General features: G+C 39.8%; 1 long non-coding RNA gene across 1 annotated transcript; it reads left to right on the top strand.

The window, feature by feature from the left end:
* Positions 1 to 489: 489 nt before the first annotated feature.
* Positions 490 to 3624, top strand: LOC132037643 (uncharacterized). Its single transcript, XR_009409942.1, has 2 exons — positions 490 to 837; positions 3291 to 3624. It is a non-coding gene; the product is annotated as an uncharacterized LOC132037643 (long non-coding RNA).
* The last annotated feature ends 16999 nt before the right edge of the window (positions 3625 to 20623 follow it).

The following is a 20623-nucleotide window of genomic DNA, read 5'->3' as shown; positions in this document are numbered from 1 at the left end:
TTGGTAAAAATTTGATAAATATGATTCTATATGGTTACTATTCTTACTACTTCCGGATATGTTTTAAATTATGCACATGCTATGAGTAAATTTATAAATGGAATTTTCTTTACTTAAAAGATAGAAATGATTTTCTCATAAGAAAATTATATTTTCCCGCTTTGAGAATTTATAACACAAAAATATGTATTTTTGATATTAGGTTGGGAAAATTAGAATTTGATAAAATATGTTTATACAATATTTAAGTGAATTGAGATCAAGAAATTAATTAAGATTATTAGATAATTAATATGTGGACATGATCCACGCCCTTTTTGGACAAATGATAGCAAATGCATCTTTTTGCATGCACGTAAGGGAAAAGGTTGTTGTGGCATGATTTGAAGGTGCGTATCGAAAGTTTAATGCATGTAGTTACACGTGTAAAGTGGGAGGGGATACTTTTAAAGGGTTAACTTTCATTTTCTGTAAATTTTGTGCATAAAATTGGAAGCTGAAATGTTTATTTCTATTTTTAAACTTTCCTATTTTTTATATCAACCAAAGACTGTACGCAACAACTTCAATTTCACTCTTTTCCACTTTAGCTAAATATCTTGTTTCTTAAGACAAGTTAGCAACAGCGTTTTCTTTCCAACATAGCATCTAGATTTTATATTTAAGTGGATTGAAGGTTACTTCGTGGTGAACTAAAGTGACGAGATGTTCGAAAGAAGGTGACTCAAGTTTTATCCGTCGTCTACGACCTTCTACGAGCACGTATGAGCGTCTAAGGTTAGATGTCTATCAGAAGAATTGACTCGTTATAGTCATTCAATTTAAGATGGATTTGAGGTACGTAAGGCTATTCCTTTTATTTGCCACTGCGACACGACGTTCGTTCATTATTTCTGTACATGAGTGACGAAGTCTAGAACTTACGAAAGCGTATCGACTCTATGTTTGTGTTTAGAAGGTTGAAAGAGAGTTATGTCACGTGTTTCAGTTTATGTTCCACTAAGTTGTTGCATTCGTAGAATCAAGCTTCTAGAATCATCGTTAGCAGATTATAGTATTTCACTAAGCAGAATGGTATCAACATAGTTGTTCTCAGATTCTTATGAGTGTAAGAGCAGTCAAATGTTAAGTATCATGGACTTTCTATTCATACAAAGGATGGTCCTATTCTTATCGTTACTGATTTCCCGATAACCGATTCTCTTTGTAAATTTCGTGTTCTTATTATTGAAGAGTTTTCCAGAGCTATCGTACCTCTTTAGTTACCAAGTTCTTGTAAGAGATCTAGCATCTAATGTTACTAAGTCCACACATTTCTAAGTATTGCTAAAGGGATATAGACCGTGCTTAAGATGAATGTTGTTGATGGTTTGGTGTTATTGAGGGGCTTTAGAGCATTATATAAGATGAATTGGGTGTATAGTTTCGGATGTTCATCGATGGATCATAGGTCCTATTGAGGATGAATTATACAAATGGCTCCTAAAGTATCATTAATGGATTATAATTTCTACTTAAGGTAAATCACGTCATAGTACGTTATTAAGATGAATTGTATAATAGCTTCAGTTGTTTCGATGATGGATTATAGTCCCTAGTCAAGGTGAATCATATCGATAGCCACCGTTATGGGATTTTAGTAGCCTATTTAAGATAAATTATCATGATGGCTTCTAAAGTACAGTTAATGGATGATAGAGTGCGTACGTTAAATCATATGGATAGTTCCGAGTTATCGTCATGGGGGTGTAGATTGTTACATAAGCTAAATTGTATAAATAAATTTTAGACAATTGTAGATGGGTCGTAAGTTCTAATAAAGTTGAATCATGTTGATAGCCTACAAAGTGTTACAAAAGAGGCTATAGAATGTAGTCTAAGATGAATGATGCTTAGGATGAATTATGTGACAGTTCTTAAATGATAGTTGAGAAGTTACAAACATTTAGAGGAAAGAAAGTAAGTTAATAGTTACAGGCTATAGGTATGGGATTACACAGCATCACTTAAGATGAATGATATCATGTGGCCAATATCTAAGGCATTGTTAGGGGATATAAAGCGTAATTAAAGGTGAAACAGATTAATGGAATCGAGGCTGCCCTTCTTTGAGTCATGGAGCGTCCTTTAGGATACAGAGATGTAGGAGCCTTCATAAGAATCTAGCAGTATGGGATTAGAATGTTAGTAAAGATGAACTAAGATGGTATAGTTGAGTACGATACTCCCCGAGGGTGAAATAATTGACAAAGTTAGATTATAAGTGAAGAGTATCAAACAACAATAATATAAGAGCAAGAGCATATGTCTAAGCCGTATTCATTTCCTCCAGTAAGAAGTACTAATGTGCGTCCCTCTCTCTACATGAGTTCTAAAGACAACAGGTATTGTAAGTCTCTTAGCTGTCCATAAGTTTTCCTACCGCGTGATCTTATCCATGTTATGTTGAACTCTATATGATTGACTATAGTTCCTCATTTAGCAAGTTGTCAAGTCCTTCTACAGGAGTAATTTATACGTCATATATGCATCAGTGAGACAGATTCACGTAAACTGCTTTATAAGAATTATATGTTATGCCTCTAAAACTGGAATAATACAGATTCCCAGATATTTATTGTATACTACTTGTATATATATACATGAGAATGGCCACTGCATTTGCATCATGTTCATTGCATGTTCAGAGAGATTATATGCCCTATGGACGGACTATGATACGCATAAGTGCACAGTTCTTCAGATATTATATACCCTATGGACGGAATATGATACGCATAGGTGCACAGTTAACGTCAACTATGGACTGTCTGATGAAACGCATAGTCCATCTTAAATTCAGCGGGTCCTATGGTCGGTCTATAAAATGCATAGATACCACCTCAGAGCACCTCCTTTGCACATTATTACATTGATATTGTATGTTGCATTCCATTCAGCCTCGTATGACACATGTTCTATAGAAAGTAAAGAAATAATCTAATGTACAATGATCCCAGGTTTTATAGTGAATGATCCCAGAACGTCGCTCCGCATAGCGACCTAAAGATAAAATCACAAAGATACCAATGAAAGTTCAGGAAGAAAAAAGTACAATAAGACTTGACATGAGTTCTTGTAAGATGTTTCAGAGCCTTTAGTTCTATTTTGTTGATTTTATTTCAGTTGTCTCTTCTATGAGCTTCAGCTTATTGTATTTGTTGCATGTCTTCCTTACGTAATCGGTACAATCTTTATGTACTGACGTCCTTCGGCCCTGGGCACTGCATTTGTTATGTTTCACATTCCAGGTTCACATTTACAGGATGGCAGGCATTCTTTCTATATGATACAGATGTTTAGCGAGATGGTGTAAGCTCCACTTCCCTCTAGATCAAAGTCAGGTCCAGTACTCTTATTAATGTTAGAAATTACTGGTTGGTCGGGGCCTGTCCCGACACTTGTATCAGTTGTCTATTTGTAAGTATTCATAGAGGCTTCATAGACGGTACATGTGGGTCAATTATATTCAGTTGCATATCATGGGCTAGTGGCCACATTTATGTTTAGAAGTTATTTACAGATGTCATTTGTCTCTCAAGTTACATTATATGATATAGTACAAGTTTACCGTAGTTGCATAAAGAGTATAGTTCATCCCATTCAGATTTGGGGCTTGACAGTGGCCCATGCCGACCTCGCTAGTCTCACACATGCAGACCAACACGGGCAGGTGCGGTGCACCAGAACCAGAAAATGGCCAAAACACCAGAACCAGAAAATGGCCAAAACCCAAAAACTTTCGATCCAACACCCGAAACTCATTCAGAACCTCCTGAACACAAACCAAATGTTCATTTCTATCATAAAACACGCTACAAACTCGCTCGTGCACTCCAAATTCCCAAAGAGGTTACCTTGACCTAGTGTTGACCTAGGTAGACTCCAAAGCATCAACATTCTAACTTTCCAACAAACACCCAAATCACACCCGAACAGCTTGAGACTCAAATCGAAGGCTCGACTAAGTAAAAAATCACTCGGACCAAACGGAATCGACGAAACTTCCAAAATTAAGCATTTACCCTCGATGTTGACTTTGCTCAAATATCTATATTTCCTTAAATGAGAAAACTCCATTTTCACTAAAACCAAAACCCACCTGATTACCCCGGGAACCGCAACACCCATCCTTCAAGTCATAAATACCAAATTGAAACTACGAGAAGGGTATTTTGGGCAAATAAGGTAAAACTATCAAAATGACTAAGCAAGTCATTACAATATACCCGATTAGTTGGACATATGTGAAAGTGGTATAGCGGTTGACCGGTCGTATAACGACTCTCAGCAAATTCATATCTCGGTCGTCTGAGAAGCCACATAAGTTCTTCTCGCTGCTCAAGAATAAAAATGACTTTGAGTGGATGCCGGAGTGTCATCAGGTATTGCGCAATTTAAAAGCATACCTATCCAGTCCTCCGCTCATGTCAAAACCAAAAGACGGAGAACAACTTATGGTGTACCTAGCCGTCTCGGAGGTGGCGGTAAGTGCGGTTTTAGTAATGAAGAAAAAGGTATACAATTCTTGGTTTACTATGTATGTAGAATCATTTCCAGGGCTGAAACTCGATACCCGCTTCTGGACAGATTAGCCATTGCTCTAGTGATGGCATATATAAAGCTTAGGTCTTACGTCCGGTGCCACCCCATTATTGTAGAAAATATGTTTCCTTTGTTCAATGTGCATCAAAAGACCGAACTTTTGGGACGGCTGGCCATATGGGTAGTGGAACTCAGTGAATTCGATATAGAATATAAAACCCGCATCGCGATTAAGTCACAAGTCCTAGCCGACTTCGTCGCTGATTCCAATCCAAGGGTAGCTCCACAAGTAGAAAAAAGAAGCCGCCCTGGTCTCGGGGACTATCCTAGGGATTTGGATGCTCTACGCTGATAGGGCATCTAATGTAAAGGAAACATGTCTAGGAATAGTCTTACATACTCCCTCCGGTGAAATTTTGAGACAAGCAATACATAGTGTACCTTTAACTAACAATAAAGTTGAGTACGAGGTTGTAATTACAGATCTTGAATTATCCTGCGGACTGAGCTCTAGAAAATCAAGGTAAAATGCGACTGCCTATTGGTAGTAAATAAGGTCCATAGAGTATTTGAGGCAAAAGAGGAGCGCATGTTACGGTATCTCAAAAAGGTTCTAAAGTTGCTCTCCAGATTCTAGGAATGGATGATGGCGCACGTACCCAGGGAAGAAAACATAGAGGCAGATGCCCTTGCCAATTTGGGATCTTTCACGGAAGCAGAAGGATCGAGTACTGGATCTGTAGTGCAGTTGCTTTACTAGGTATTAGATCGCGCGAGTTACAATGAAGTGAATTCAACGAGCTTTGTTTAGATTGGAGGAATGAATCCACAGATTACCTCAAACACGAAAAGCTACCGGAGGACTTAATGGCGTCCATGGTGTTAAGGGCAAAAACAACACGGTATGGTATTGTAGATGGGATACTTCATCGGTCGTGTTACGATGGTCCATTTGCAGTAATCATTCCGGGGCAGATTCGTTGTTGAGAAAGCTGATAAGAGCTGGATACTATTGGCCCCTGATTAAGGAGGATACAAAAGCATTCTTCTAGAAGTGTGACCAGTGTCAATGCCATGCTTGAATGTTTCATCAACCGGGAAAAGAATTGCATCCGGTTGTGTCTCCATGACCATTTATGAAATGGAGAATGGACATAGTCAGGCCTTTGCCTTCTGGCCTGGGACAAGTAAAATTTGTATTACTTATGACCGATTATTGTTTTAAGTGGGTTGAAGCAGGTGCCTACCAGAAGGTACGGGAGAATGAGGTGATGGATTTCATCCGACAGCATATCATCCGCCAGTTTGGGATGCCGAAAGAATAGCTTGTGACAACAGGCCTCAATTTATCGGCTCCAAGATCACTAAATTTCTGGAGGACTTGAACATCAAAAGGATTACCTCCTCTCCTTAACACCCCAGCGCAAACGGACAGGCGGAGTTGATTAATAAGACTATAATCCAAAATTCGAAGAAAAAGCCGGAAGATGCCAAAGGTTTTTGGCTGGCTAAATTACCTGAGGTGATTTGGGCGTACCGAACCACAGTAAAGTCAAGCACCAGGGAAACGCCATTTTCCCTCGTATATGGAGCAGAGGCATTATTCCCGGTCGAAATGGGGACTCTGTGTTACACCCGCAGTTTTGTATTTTGAGATTCACCATGCATTAGTTGTTCTAATCTTGGATACGGGGTTATCAAGGTTAAATGAGATTAGACAAGTTTATCTCATAGTTATAAAGGGTTAAGTTCATATTTAGCAGGTATTGGACGGATTAAAAGTTGAGCAAATTGACAAAAAAATGTTTCAGGGGAAAAGTGGGTTTTACGGCCTGATATACGGACCGTATAATGTTTTACGGATCATATATCTGGCTAACCTCCACCGTAAACTGGTTCCAGAAAGGGTGAACCACTAGTGAAGATTTACGGTCCAATTATACGGACCGTATAATGTTTTACGGACCGTATAATTGGCTGACTCCATCCTAAAATTGATTCAGAGAAGGGAGAAGCACTGGTCAGGATTTACGGTCCAGTTATACGGACCCTATGAGTTTTACGGTCCGTAAAGTTGACCGTAAAATCGGGTCTGGCCAGATTTTGTTGAAGATATATATATTCGGCCCTCACTCATTTTAATTCATTTCCAACATTTCCCAACTTCTTGAGAGCTCTAGAACCTTCTGCCTTTTATATTTAACAAAACCCAAGTGAAATCAAAGATCAAGAGGCAAAAATCAAGAGAATCAAGTGTTGTGAGGCTCACTAGGGTTTGTAGAACCCAAGAATTTCTTTGGTGTTGAAGTTGGGGTTTCACTCAAGTGAGATAGTTGATTCAAAGCTTGCTTTTGTGTGATTAAGGTAAGTTTTTACATCTATTTTTATGTTATTAAGAATGCTTGGTTGTTGAACAACTTGATTGAGGGAAGAAAGTAAAAGAGGAAGTTCAAATATGGGTTTGATATATTTTGAGTAATAAATTAACTTGAGTTGTAGTTGTTGGAGTATTTTGAGTATAATCTTGCTATAAATGGTGGAAATGATTATGTGGAAGTATGGTATACGAGTGTATATAGGGTTGTGTTGAAATTATTGTTGTGTGTTGATTATGAAAAGTAGTTTTGAGCATTAAATGATGTCTCTTGATTATGGAATTGATGATAATGTTATTGTTGATTGGGAGTTGTTTTATGATATAGTGGAAGTCGATAAAAGAGGGGAAATGCTGCCCAAATTTTGTCAATTCGTTAATAATACTAGTTTGAACTTAAGAGTGTTTTCAAGACTTAACCTTAGTATGATTCTCTTGAATGTAGACTTTACGAACTTGGAAGGAGAACGTTAGGTGATTAAGGAGACGTTAAGGTATGTTAAGACTATGCCTTCTTTCATTTTTGGCATGACCTTATGATATGAACCAACAAGTGAGTAAACGAGCTTCCATATTACTCTACTCTTAGAAGCACTAGGGGTACTTCAGTCATTGATGTTCTTATACCCTTTTTATGATTTTTCCTTCTATTCATGGGTCTTGAAAGTTCTTATATTGATGATATTAGCTCAAAGATGTATATCGGAGGTAGTACGACCTTATGTCACTCCGAGAGTCATACGTATTCATTTTATTTATGCATTGGATTCACTTATACATATGCACATTGACCTATGACAAGAAGGCGTTATATACGCGTATATTATATGTATATGGGGTATGGGGAAAAGGATAGGCGTTATATACGCATTACCATCTGATCAGCTGGTGCACAGTGATGATGATGATGATGATGATATATGGATCGGCCCGTACGTTCCTCGGTACTATTATATGATATATGGATCGGGCCGTACGTTCCTCGATACTATTATATGATATATGGATCGAGCCGTACGTTCCTCGGCACTAACATATGGGATATGAATTGAGTTGTACGTTCCACAGCACTAACAGTTATATTATGACCTATGCATATCATGCGCCCTCAGAGGCACTTTCATGTTATACAGAGTTATACAGATGTTCCCAGATGTTCAGCCACAGTTGCATTCAAATATTGAGATTTTCTTTCATGTTTCAGATGTCTCTCATGATTCTTATGTACTTGATGTTCCTATGCCTTTGTACTTGATATTCCTATGCCTTACATACTCGGTATATTATCCGTACTGACTCTCATATTGTTCGGGAGGGGGGGGGGGGGGGCTGCGTTCATGCCCACAGGTTCAGGTAGACTGAGAGGCGATCCAGCTCAGTAGGATTTCCCTTCAGCTGTAGTTGGTGCGCTCCACTTGATCCAGAGCCGCAGTTCATTTTGGGTATACTATATTCGAGATCCATGTTTATGGGTATGACGGGGCCCTGTCCCGTCCTTTCTACAGCTTGTAGTCCAGTAGAGGTCTGTAGATAGTTATATGTAGATGACATGTGATGTTGCCTTGTTGGGTCCTATTCTTTTGTGTACAACATATCTAGCGGCCTAGTCGGCTTGTATTGTTCTTTCCAGCTTATATATATACAGATTGTACAGGGTTCATGATGTCCTCCTTTCTTGAGTCAGTATAGTTCAGATTGAGTTATTTATGGGCCCTTGTTATTTAGTGTTGTTCAGACACAAGCATACTGGTGTTTGGTCACTAGAGATCAGTCACTTATCGGTTTGGGTCATGACACTCTTAGTCTATGATATCTCTGAGCAGATGAACAGACCAAACGGATGCAATCTTTGGTTTAGTTAGATTTATTTACGGAACATCAGGACCTTGCATACATTTGGATGGTGGCACAAAAACAATAGATGAAATGGTACTATAATCGAAGGACCAATCTCTGGCATTTCAACATCGGGTACGGGGTACTTCAGAAGGTACACAACACTCGAGATATAAACACATGCAAATTATGTTCCAACTGGGAAGGACCATATAACATTATTGGGATCGCCGACTGATGTGCCGGGAATTTTGGCACATTCAATGCTTTTTAACTCTAAGTTTTACTTGTTTTCGAGCAAGTTTGTATTAGTTTGATGTGTTTTATGTGTTGTGCAGGTATTGTGAAATTAGAATGCTCGGAAAGCGAAAAAATGAGAAAACTAGGCAATCTGTTCTGATAAGCATAAGGACGGACCGTTAACATGCTCGACAGTCCGTCGAATTGCCTCGTCAATAAGTTCCTGCGAAGTAACAAATCATCAGAGCATCATCAGATCGTCGACACAGTCCGTCGAAGTGCTTCGACGGTGGAGTTCCTGCAGAGTTACAAAAGCATACTCAGATCGTCGATATGGTCATCGAGCATATTCACGATCGTCGAAGTGCAAAGACGACCCGTCGAAGTGCAAGCTGGAGCATGTGGTGGGATTGATTATTCGAGTTTGACTTGTATAAATACCGTTTAGGTTTTATTTTTCAGATATGGAGTTTTAGACTTGTAGTAATTACTTTTGAGTTGTTATTGCTTTTGAAGATTTCCGGACAATTACATTCATTACTTTCAAGTTTTATTCGTAAGTTCAATACAATAATTCAATTATGCAATCTTGATCTTTTATTGTTTTCTTGTTGCCATGAGTAGCTAAACACCTTTACTAAGGTTGTGAACCCAAGGATGGGTGTGTTGTGATTGGGGATCGTGAAAGATATACGCATAATGGATTGTTAGGATTTATTTGTTCTTCGTTTTCATCGTATAGTTAGTGGTTGCAAATATTAGCTAACGCCATAAACTTTAGATTATTTGGAAAAATAGATAGGGTTAGGTAAGAATAAATAACAAGAACTCAGGGCTTTAAACCTTGTTTAATAAATTCACTTACGAATAAGAGGAATTTACTTGGCATAATTAACCGTTCTTCATGCATATTTTCTTATCTTTGGAAAAAGCATAGAAAGAAATAATCTTTTCTTATTGGGAAATAGTTCAGATTCACATAGAGGCTAAGTGCATCCATACAAACAGTCCATTAGAAGTTTATCAAGATCGATACCCATGATCATACACTTTATCTGACGGGGACACAACCTTAGTTCTTTTTACCCATATATTTACAACTTTAAATTTCCAGTCACTTTAAATTAGTCCACAAACCAAATCAACTATAAAACCCTTTTCTGGAATACACCAGGACCGTAAGATTAGTATAATACTTATTTAGTAAACTTTTCACACCATATTCTCTGTGGGATTCGACCCCAACCTCGTTGGGTTACTATATTTGACAACGTCCACGTTATACCATTAATAGGTGTAATTTGAGCATATCACCGACAAAGGATCATATTAGTTGGAAGACCAAGACGGAAATAAGCTTCCCAATAACTGGAATGTCATTTAAAGAGGTATTATGCCTAACCGGTGGTTACATAACAAGCTATTCTGAAAATACGTGCTGCTATCTTTTTGCAGTCAACCGGTTTTTGTCCCAACTAAGTTTTTCCGGCAAGGTTTTTAATGAGGCAGCATACAACGTATTATGAAGATTTGCTTTGGTGTCATTGTATCCAGTGCTTGGGTCTTTATGATGTACACTCAAAAATTGGGGGGCTATATCCCTACCATTGGAACTGAATGAGGTATTGTGTTTTATGAAAGGAGTTTTTCTGTATATTTGGCATGAAAATGGATCGGTGCATGAGAAGGCTTAGCATTGACCTTTTTCACGAAAATAGATAGGCCCATGATAAGGTTTAGTATTCATCCTCTTATGAAGGAATCTAGGGTACTTCTAATCATCGGTACCATGCCTGACCAGCTGCTAATACTAGAGTGGTCCGGTGAAGCTTCAAGATAAAAGCACACTGACATTGGGGACTACCCGATTGATTAATGATTTAGTACATGTAATCGAACTGACCACACTAGATGGTTGTCGGGTCAGTCTTACCTTTGTTTTCACATTTATAAATCAAAGGAATTAATAAAATTTCCTACTCCCTCTATCCCAATTTATGTGATACACTTTTCTTTTTAGTCTGTCCCAAAAAGAATGACACATTTCTTTGTTTGGTAAAAATTTAACTTTAAACTTTACTTTTTACGCTTAACGAGGTGATCTATAACCACACAAATATCTTTGTCTTATTTTATACCACAAGATTCAAAATTCTTCCTTTATTTCTTAAACTTCGTGTCCAGTCAAACTATATCACATAAATTGGAACGGAGGGAGTATTTAAGATAGACTCTTGCCACGGTAAGCAAAGTTTGTTAAATCCAATGGGTGTTACTGAAAACACACCAAAAAACTTGTGCCCTAATGAATTTGATACTTCGTTTTATAAACCACCATAAAATAGAGCCCTCTCTTATTCAAAGCTAAAATAAAACCTTAATCAAGAAAAGGTTGAACACGATTGCTTAAAGCATCCAATAGAAAGTTTGTCTGGGTAAATTGTTATGCACCAGGTTTTACAAATAAGAAACCATAAAGGTTTCATTAAACTAGTCTGAATACAATGTATTCCGGACATGGATTGCTTCGGATGTCAGGTAGAAGGATGGTCTCCAGTGAAATCGACTTCACGATGTTAGGAAATTAGTTTTATTTCCTTAATTTAAGGATTCCAAAAAAGGACCTTGGGATCAAAGTTAAAAGCCCTCTGGTCCGAAATTACATAAAGGTAATACTACCTTAAGTGGTTAGTTGTTCTTTCCTAGAGAAAAAGTATGAGGCGTCTTTATTATAAAGGCAAAACACATGTAATGAGCAAAAAATAACGAAATCGGCAAGACGGTCCATGTTTTATTAAAATATTCCGGGCTTGAAATTAAAATATGTAATCTTATGCAAGGAAAAGGCAAAAGAAGCAGCAAAAGGGGTCCATATGTCATTATAATGCTTCGGGCTCAACACAGGCCCGAAGGCAAAATTTGTTAGCCTACAAAAGGAATTGGTATACTCGGTTCCTTGGTCCACCCCAGCTTAACAAAATACTGAGAGTGATAATTGTTCAAATGAAAAAAAAAGGACATAGAGACATGCAGGCTTAAAAGATAAAAGGTATGGGGAGCTAAAATTAAGAGGTTAAAGGTGCATCCCCGGCCGTAAAAGGGCTCGCAGGGCCCTCACTTCAAGAGCTGGTCCCTTCAGAGGTTTGGAAATCTGCCATCATAGATTTTGCACGCCCTAGTTCCTTATCTTCCATCAAGGCTGAGGAGAAATCCAATTTGTATTCCAAATCATCATTTAAGGCACCCCGACGGGACTTTCAAACGGCCAGGCCACGGAACAGGCCTGCTTTTTTCTCATTGATGATGCGGCGGTGCTATAGTTTATCACATTGGGTCCGAAGCAGTGCCTTGGAAGCCTCCGAGCAAGCCAGTTATCTCCGTGCAGCGTGCAAGTCGATTTTTGCTCTAACGGCCCTGGCTTGAAGTTTCTCGTAGGCAGAGGTCAGAGTCCGGAGAGACTTTTCTCGCTCCTCCAGATTCTACTTAATCCCATCATAACTCAACCTCAAAGAGCGCTTTAAAGATTCAGATTCTTGGTGTCTCGACCGGAGTGTATCTACCTCGACATAAAGTTGTCGATTTTTTGAGTTCAGCAGATCTTCTTCTGGTGTGAGGTAGTTCTTTTGGAAACTTCTACAGTAGAGAGGATGGGTGCATCAATACAGAGGAGTTGATCATCCAGTTTGGAAAGCGAGGCCTTCAAATTAGGACCCTGTGTTTGTATAGGAATGGAGCTCCTGCCAGGATTGGTTGATCGAGGCTGAGCCACTGGGGTCTCAGGGTAGGCCCCTGATCCCCTAATAGTTCCCATTGACATTTTGAGAGCTTCATCTTTGCAGCCTGAAGGGGTGTTCTCCCTCGGCTTCATCATCTTCGATGTTCACGTTACCACAGCTAGCCATCTGCAGGTCCTAACCCAGGAGCCAATTCCTTCGGTGGAAGTCCCGACTGGCTGTATGGGACTACAAGCTTGGCGCTTGCGAATACTCAAAGCCCAAGATGCATTGTGCATAATGTTGGGCAAATCCGTCTAATATGAAGATATCCTCCTAGCAATTGCCCTTCTCGTGGGAATTCCTAAAGGATAGTAACAAAAAAGAAAGTGTTACACCTCGGTAATTTCGTGACGTTGTGTCGTGAATGGACTAACGTTAGTTAAGGCGGACGCAAGACCTTCACGACTACAAAAGGGTGACCTTAATGTATATACGATAAGATTCTTATATTATCGGACTTGGCGGAACTAGGCTCGTCGTGAAAATGAAGTATAAGTTACGTTTGGGAAGGATTTCATGGGCGTCGAGCTAAGGAATGTTTAGCAAGGATTTAAGGACGAGTTATAATGTCCATTAGATCGTTAAGGAGGTGTTGCACAAGTACCAAGAAGGTTCCATAAGGATTCGAGATCAAACGAAGCGACGAGAACGAAATCGAAAAAACTGGGGATTATACGGTCCAATGTACGGACCGTATATTTTATACGGCCCGTATATCTGGCCGTAGAACCCTTCCAGTGAAGGGTGAAATTTCTGGAGATTCTGGAAGGAACATACGGTCCAATATACGGACCGTATAAATTATACGGACCGTATATTGTACCGTATATTCCGGGTCGGGTCCAAATTCTATTTTTATAAAGGCACGGTTTTCCCTTCTTTTTCTCATTTCTCACGTTTCAAACACTCTCCAAACCTCTAGAATTTTCTCCATATCACACTAATACACATCCAAGTAGGAAAATTAAAGGATCAAACACCAAAAGTTAGTAGAATCAAGGGTGTAAATGCTTCCGAAAGATTGATAGAGGTTGAAAACCTCCTTGGTAGTCAAGTGGAGTTCTTCTCAAGTGGAGTAATTTTATCCAAAGATCATCTTTACGTAATCAAGGTGAGTATTACAATTATTTTATGATAGTAAGGGTGTCGAGTAGTTGAAGAACTCGAATTACAAATAAGTATGAAGTTGTATTCTAGTAATGGTTATGGAGGATTTCGGAAATGAGTTTAGAGATGGAATAATGTTTAACTTGAGGGGAATTTGCGTATTATGATATTATGGATGTTGTTGTGTTGTTTAGGAACTGTTTGGTTATATGAAGAAGGGTTATCGAAACAAACGAAATGCTGCCCAATTTTCGTTAGCTTTATCCGCTTTAGTTTAAACGTAAGTATGCCCTCAACAATCTAACCTTCGTACGAACCCTCTTATATGTAGAATTGTAAATCGGAAGGAGAGCTTTTAGTCGACGTCGTTAAGGAGATACAAAGGTATGTGAGGCTACCCTCTTCTTCTTTCAAAGGCATGACCCCTATATGTTGATTTTGTATATGTTATTCTCTACATTTTTACTCCCAGAAACGCCATAAGCTTATAGTTCCTAAAGAATCTTACAATGGCTCCAATTTGAAAGGTTCCCAAGCTTAACATTCCAAATGACTTCCTGACGCGACTGAGTGGGCTATAAAGCATATGGCCACTGTTCGTGTCTCAGTGAGCTATATTACATATGGCCCCAGGCTATAAAGCATATGGCTTCAGCGTATGTCTGAGCTATATTACATATGGCCGTAGGTTACGTCATGGAGCACCAGACACGATCTAATGATGATGATGTCATAATGCACTCGGGGGTTTACGACCTTATGTCACTCCGAGAGGGCGCACTTTTATTTGGGCTCTCATGCATGCTACGTATATTATATATGCTATAGATGCACAGCTACCTGATCAGCTGGCCTATTATAATATCATCCCGGACGCGGGATGCCCGGACGCGGGATGCCCGGACGCGGGCTATATGGACAATGGATCGGGCCGTACGTTCCACGGCAATATATGGATCGGGCTGCATGTTCCGTAGCAATACATGATATGATATGTTACGCGTATGCATGCATGGCTCCGCCTTAAGAGGCAAGCAGTTACCAGCTATCTTTTCACCTTTGTTTTATCTTCTTGTTCGTCTGTTACTTTATGGTATATGCCTTACATACTCAGTACATTGTTCGTACTAACCTCCTTTTCCTTTGGATGCTGTGCTCATGCCCACAGTGAACGGGGAGACGACCCGGCCTCCCAGAGTCGGACCGAACTTGTACCGCAGCACTTCCATAGACCGGAGGTGCCGTCTTTGATATATTCTTTTGTGTACATATTTGGAAATGATGGGGTCCTATCCCATCTTCATGATCTCAGAGTTTCAGTTAAAGGCTCGTAGATATATGTGTGTGGGTAGTAGTTGTCATGTGCCCCTCGATGTGTATTCTGTATATTATTCTTTTGTTGCCGTAAGGGCCTATGTATGCATGAGTACATGTTTTATGGAATGGATATGTGAGCAGACTAAGGCAATAGTAGCATGATGTGCGGTGCTCGGTAGCCAGTTCAGGGTACCCGTCACGGCCCTCTAGGCGGGTCCTGACAGAAAGGGCTTGAGAAAGGGATGATGGAAATCATATGGTATGCGGGGTGTGGCGACTTACCATGACTATTCCCTCTCCATCAGTTTGAGGTCAAGCTTTTATAGGTTCTGACAGTGTGGGGGAAGCTCTTAGCAGGTCCATCACTCAGTAAAACATCCTGTGTACAAAACCAGGTGCCACAGGAGCAACCATAAAGGATGATAGAATGATGAGAAAAGGAAGGTCGGTCAAAAAGAAAAGAAAGAAGAAACTTACGAGTATTATTCCAAGTCTCCAAAAAACTTTCTAAAGAGACACGATTAAGGTAATCGGTGCGGATCATGACATACCGGTCACACCAGCCACGGTCAAAGTCATCCTCAGCACGAGTAATTAATCCAGAGAGCTCAGAGGGTACACGTGGATCATTCCTCCCCGAAATACCCAAGGGAGTAAAGTTATATCAGGTGGTCTAGAGTAAAGTCCCTTTCTGCATGAGGAACAGAAAGTAACATTTTGTAATGACCCATTTGGTCTTAAAATCACTTTTGACCCCTTTTCCCCATTGACCCTTTCCCTAGCTCTGTTGGAATGATTTTGACCCGCAGGGATAGGCGACATGGTTCCTGAGGCAATCGGGTGAGTTTTAGAATGATTTGAGGAAGTTAGAGCTTTTGAGTGGAAAAGATTTGACCAATTGCTGACTTTTGGGTAAATGGACCTTTTTCAAAATTCTGTCAATTCCATGACGTTCGGAGGGTCAATTGTGACTTGGTGGGGGTATTTGGTTCGGTTCCTGAGGCATTCGGGAGCATTTTGTATCATTAGTTAGAAAGTTGGTATTGGTTGTTTGGGGGTTGACCCGGACAAATAGACCTCCGATTAGAATTCTGAGGCCACGAGTGAGTTCGTAGCATGTTTTTACATATGTTTGCATTTCTAGTTTTTATTCCGGAGGCCTCGGATAGATGTCGGGATTTATGGTGAAACTTAGTGAAAATCATATTTTGCTGGTTTCTGGTGTTTCGTCCCAACGAGACTAGTTACGCCTCTGCGGGTTCGCCTCTGCGGGTCCTGGCCCACAGGTGTGAGGTTTAGATTTTTAATGAGGTCCGCACCAGCAGACGATTCTCTATTGAGGCGAGATAGCTGGAGCGAATGTGGTGCCGCAGGAGCGAATGTGGTGCCACGAGAGCGAATGTAGTGTCGCCGAAGCGAATGTTGCTGAACTAGAAAGTGTTAAATGTTCCATTTCGAACCACTCTTTTCCATTCCATAAATTAAATCTCTAAGTGACTTAAGGGCAATTTGAAGAGCTTTCAGAGTTGTTTCATCTTGGGGTAAGTTTCTTTCACCTTGTATTATGTTTATCTACCTTCCTAAGCTAGAATGTATAGTAGAAACTAGTGAGACTAGTTGGAGAATGAGTTTTCAACCTTAACTTTGATACTTGAATATTAGGCTATGAATATGAGTTTAATTTATGAACTTGGCTAGTCTAAACATGGAATTTCGTGAATTAATAGGTGATAAGCTTGAAGCTCTAACTTGGATTGAGAAAATGATTTTGGATAGTTAGGGTGTATTCCTAATTTGGGAGTTTTCTCTTAAATGATGAAATTGATCAATAATTGAGTTTAATTAGAAATTGGAGAGTGGAATTCAACGTCTAGAATGTTGGGCGACCATTTTCAATCTTGAAATTCCCATTTTACCCTCGTGGGTCCGGCTTCCCCTTTCTATAGTTGATTTTCGATTTGAACAAATGTATAGCAATACGGGTATTTTTTATCTCTACTTCTAACTTAGATTTCAATAATGACTAGACTTTGAGTATTCTGAGGCTCTTCATGAACTGAGTCAGGACCCAACAATTCTACTTTAGTTGATTCAAACCAACTAATTGGAGACCGACAATGCCTCCCATAAAGAGCCTCATAACGAGCCATTCTAATACTCGTTTGATAGCTGTTGTTGTACGCGAATTCCACAAGAGGTAAATGTTCATCCCAATTTCCTCCGAAATCTATAACACAGGCTTGCAACATATCTTCCAAGGTCTGAATAGATCTCTCTGCCTGCCTATTAGTTTGAGGATGAAAGGCAGTGCTCAATTTCACTCTAGATCCCAAACCTTCCTGAAAGGATTTCCGAAAATGAGCAGTGAATTACGTACCTCTGTCGGATATGATGGATGTCGGAATCCCATGCAATCTAACTATCTCCTTTAGATATAACTTGGCATACTCCGCCGCGGTATATGACGTCTTCATAGGGAGAAAATGGGCAGACTTTGTGAGTCTATCCACGATCACCCAAATCGAATCAAACTTGGCCTTTGTGCGGGGTAGACCCACAACGAAATCCATATTGATCACCTCCCACTTCCACTGCGGAATCTCGATATTTTGAGCCAGGCCTCCAGGCCTTTGATGTTCAGCCTTAACTTGTTGACAGTTCAAACACTTAGCCACAAAGTTAGAAATATCAACCTTCAGGCTCTTCCACCAATAGTGTTGTTTCAAATCTTTATACATCTTGGTAGACCCCGGATGCACAGAGTATTTAGAACTATGCACCTCCACCATCAATTCTTGTCGAAGTCCGTCAACATTACGAACACATAACTGCCCTTGCAACTATAGGACACTATCACCTGTCCCAACAATGAATGAAGTGTACTCACCCCTTTCCACTCCATCCCGCAGTTTCATCAAAAGTTCGTCGTCATACTACTTGGACTTGATCCTTTCCACAATGTCAGACCGTGCTGGCGTGATTCCCACTAACTCACCATCTTTGGTTTCATCAAGTCTGACTCCAAGAATAGCAAGTCTTCAAATTTCCCTTCCCATAGGCATGTCATGTACACACAAATATGCCAGCGTGCCTATAGACTTTCTACTCAAAACATCAGCAACCACATTCGCCTTACCCGGATGATACAAGATATTCAAGTGGTAATCTTTCAACAACTCCAACCATTTCCTTTGTCTGAGATTCAACTCTCGCTGCTTGAAAATATATTGTAGGCTCTTGTGATTAGTGAAAACATCACAATGCTCACCATACAAGTAGTGACGCCAAATCTTCAATGCAAATACCACAGCAGCCAACTCTAAGTCAAGAGTCGGATAATTCTTCTCATGTTTTTTCAACTGTCGCGACGTATAAGCAATCACCTTATTATTTTGCATCAACACACAACCCCGCCCAATTCTAGAGGCATCACAATACACCACATAGCCAGACCAGAGTGTAAAGTCAGAATAGGAGCCAAAGTCAACCTTGCCTTAAGCTCCTGGAAACTCTTTTCACAAGCTTCAGATCACTGAAACTTAGCAGCCTTTTGTGTCAACTTAGTCAATGGCGAGGCTATGGATGAAAAGCCTTCCACAAACTTCTGTAATAATTATCCAAACCCAAGAAACTACGAATATCAGTCATACTCGTGGGTCTAGGCCAATCCTTCACTACTGAAATTTTCTGAGGGTCAACCTTAATACCGTCGCCAGACACCACATGGCCTAAGAAAGCCACATAATTGAGCCAGAATTCACACTTAGAGAATTTTGCATAAAGCTCGCTCTCCTCAAGTGTTGCTAGGGTTATTCTCAGATGATTTGCATGATCCTTACGACTCTTGAATACACTAAAATGTCGTCAATGAAAACAATGATGAAATGATCCAGATAAGGTTTAAACACACAATTCATTAAGTCCATAAATGCAGCAGGCGTATTAGTCAACCCAAAAGACATGACTAGAAACTCGAAGTGCCCATAACGAGTACGAAACGCTGTTTTCGAAATATCCTGCACCTTTATTTTCAATTGGTGATACGTAGACCTTAAGTCAATCTTCGAAAAGAACTTAGCACCCTGAAGTTGGTCAAATAGATCATCTATCCTAGGCAAAGGATATTTATTCTTAATGGTCACCTTCTTAAGCTGGCGATAGCCAACACACATCCGAAGGGAACCATCTTTCTTCCTAACAAACAAGACTGGAGCACCCCCAAGGTGAGGAACTTGGTCGGATGAAACCTTTATCAAACAAGTCCTTTTATTGGTCTTTAATTCCCTTAGCTCCGCTGGAGCCATACGGTATGGAGGAATGAAAATTGGTTGGGTGTCGGGAATAACATCAATCCCAAAATCAATTACTCTATCAGGAGAAATACCAGGAAGATTTTTGGGAAACACTTTGGTATAATCACTAACTATGGGAACAGATGCAAATTTAGGTACTAAAGCTTTTGTATCATTAATCGCAACCAAATGGTAGATACACCCCTTAGTAATTAATTTACGAGCCTTAAGATAAGAAATATACCTGCCCGGGGCTTAGCAATTTCACCCTCCCAAACAATAATAGTTTCATCAGGAAAGGCAAAACGAACTAACTTATGGCGACAATTCACATTAGCATAACAGGCGGACAACTAATCCATCTCCATAATGACATCAAAATCCACCATCTTAAGTTCATATAAATCAGCCATAGTCTCACGACCCTTAATCACAACAACATAATTTCTATAGACCCTGAAAGCAATAACAGGAACACCGAAAGGTGTATCGATAGCAAAGGGTTCCAACAGCAGTTCAGGTTCCATACCAAAATCGAGAACAAAATATGGGGTCACATAAGATAAGTTTGAACCCGGATCAATCAATGAATACACATCAAAGGAGTAAATAGTAAGAATACATGTAACCACAGCGTCAGAGGCTTCAACTGCCTCCCTACGAGTCAACCCATAAAGCGAAGCTGTTCCTCCATTAGAAGTGTTAGCAACTTCCTTTCCTTTACCATTACCACGAGGATTCTAATTAGTAGCAGCATTGCCAGTAGGCAAATTCTTGACAGAAGTAGCAGCAGGCGAATAATTCCTCTGATTGGACATACTAGCCATCTCACGCAGCCATTTCTGACAGTCTCTCTTAATGTTGCCTCTGATCCCACAGTGATGACAAATACGATCCTCCCACATAGCTGGTCGATTACTACCCTGAGAAAATATGTTTTGATTATTATTAGTTCACTGCCCTTATCTACCAGATGGCACACTAGCATTAGAATAAGCGCCAGACTTAGTAGATATTGAGTACCCTTTCCGTTGTCCTCCATTAACATTACCACTAAAGCCACCCGCAGATTGGGCATTCTTGTTTTGATCTCTCTC

The sequence above is a fragment of the Lycium ferocissimum genome, chromosome 11, assembly GCF_029784015.1.
Source record: "Lycium ferocissimum isolate CSIRO_LF1 chromosome 11, AGI_CSIRO_Lferr_CH_V1, whole genome shotgun sequence".
Classification (NCBI taxonomy): domain Eukaryota; kingdom Viridiplantae; phylum Streptophyta; class Magnoliopsida; order Solanales; family Solanaceae; genus Lycium; species Lycium ferocissimum.
The sequence above is the reverse complement of the archived record's forward strand: the minus strand, read 5'-3'. Positions and strand labels throughout refer to the sequence as shown.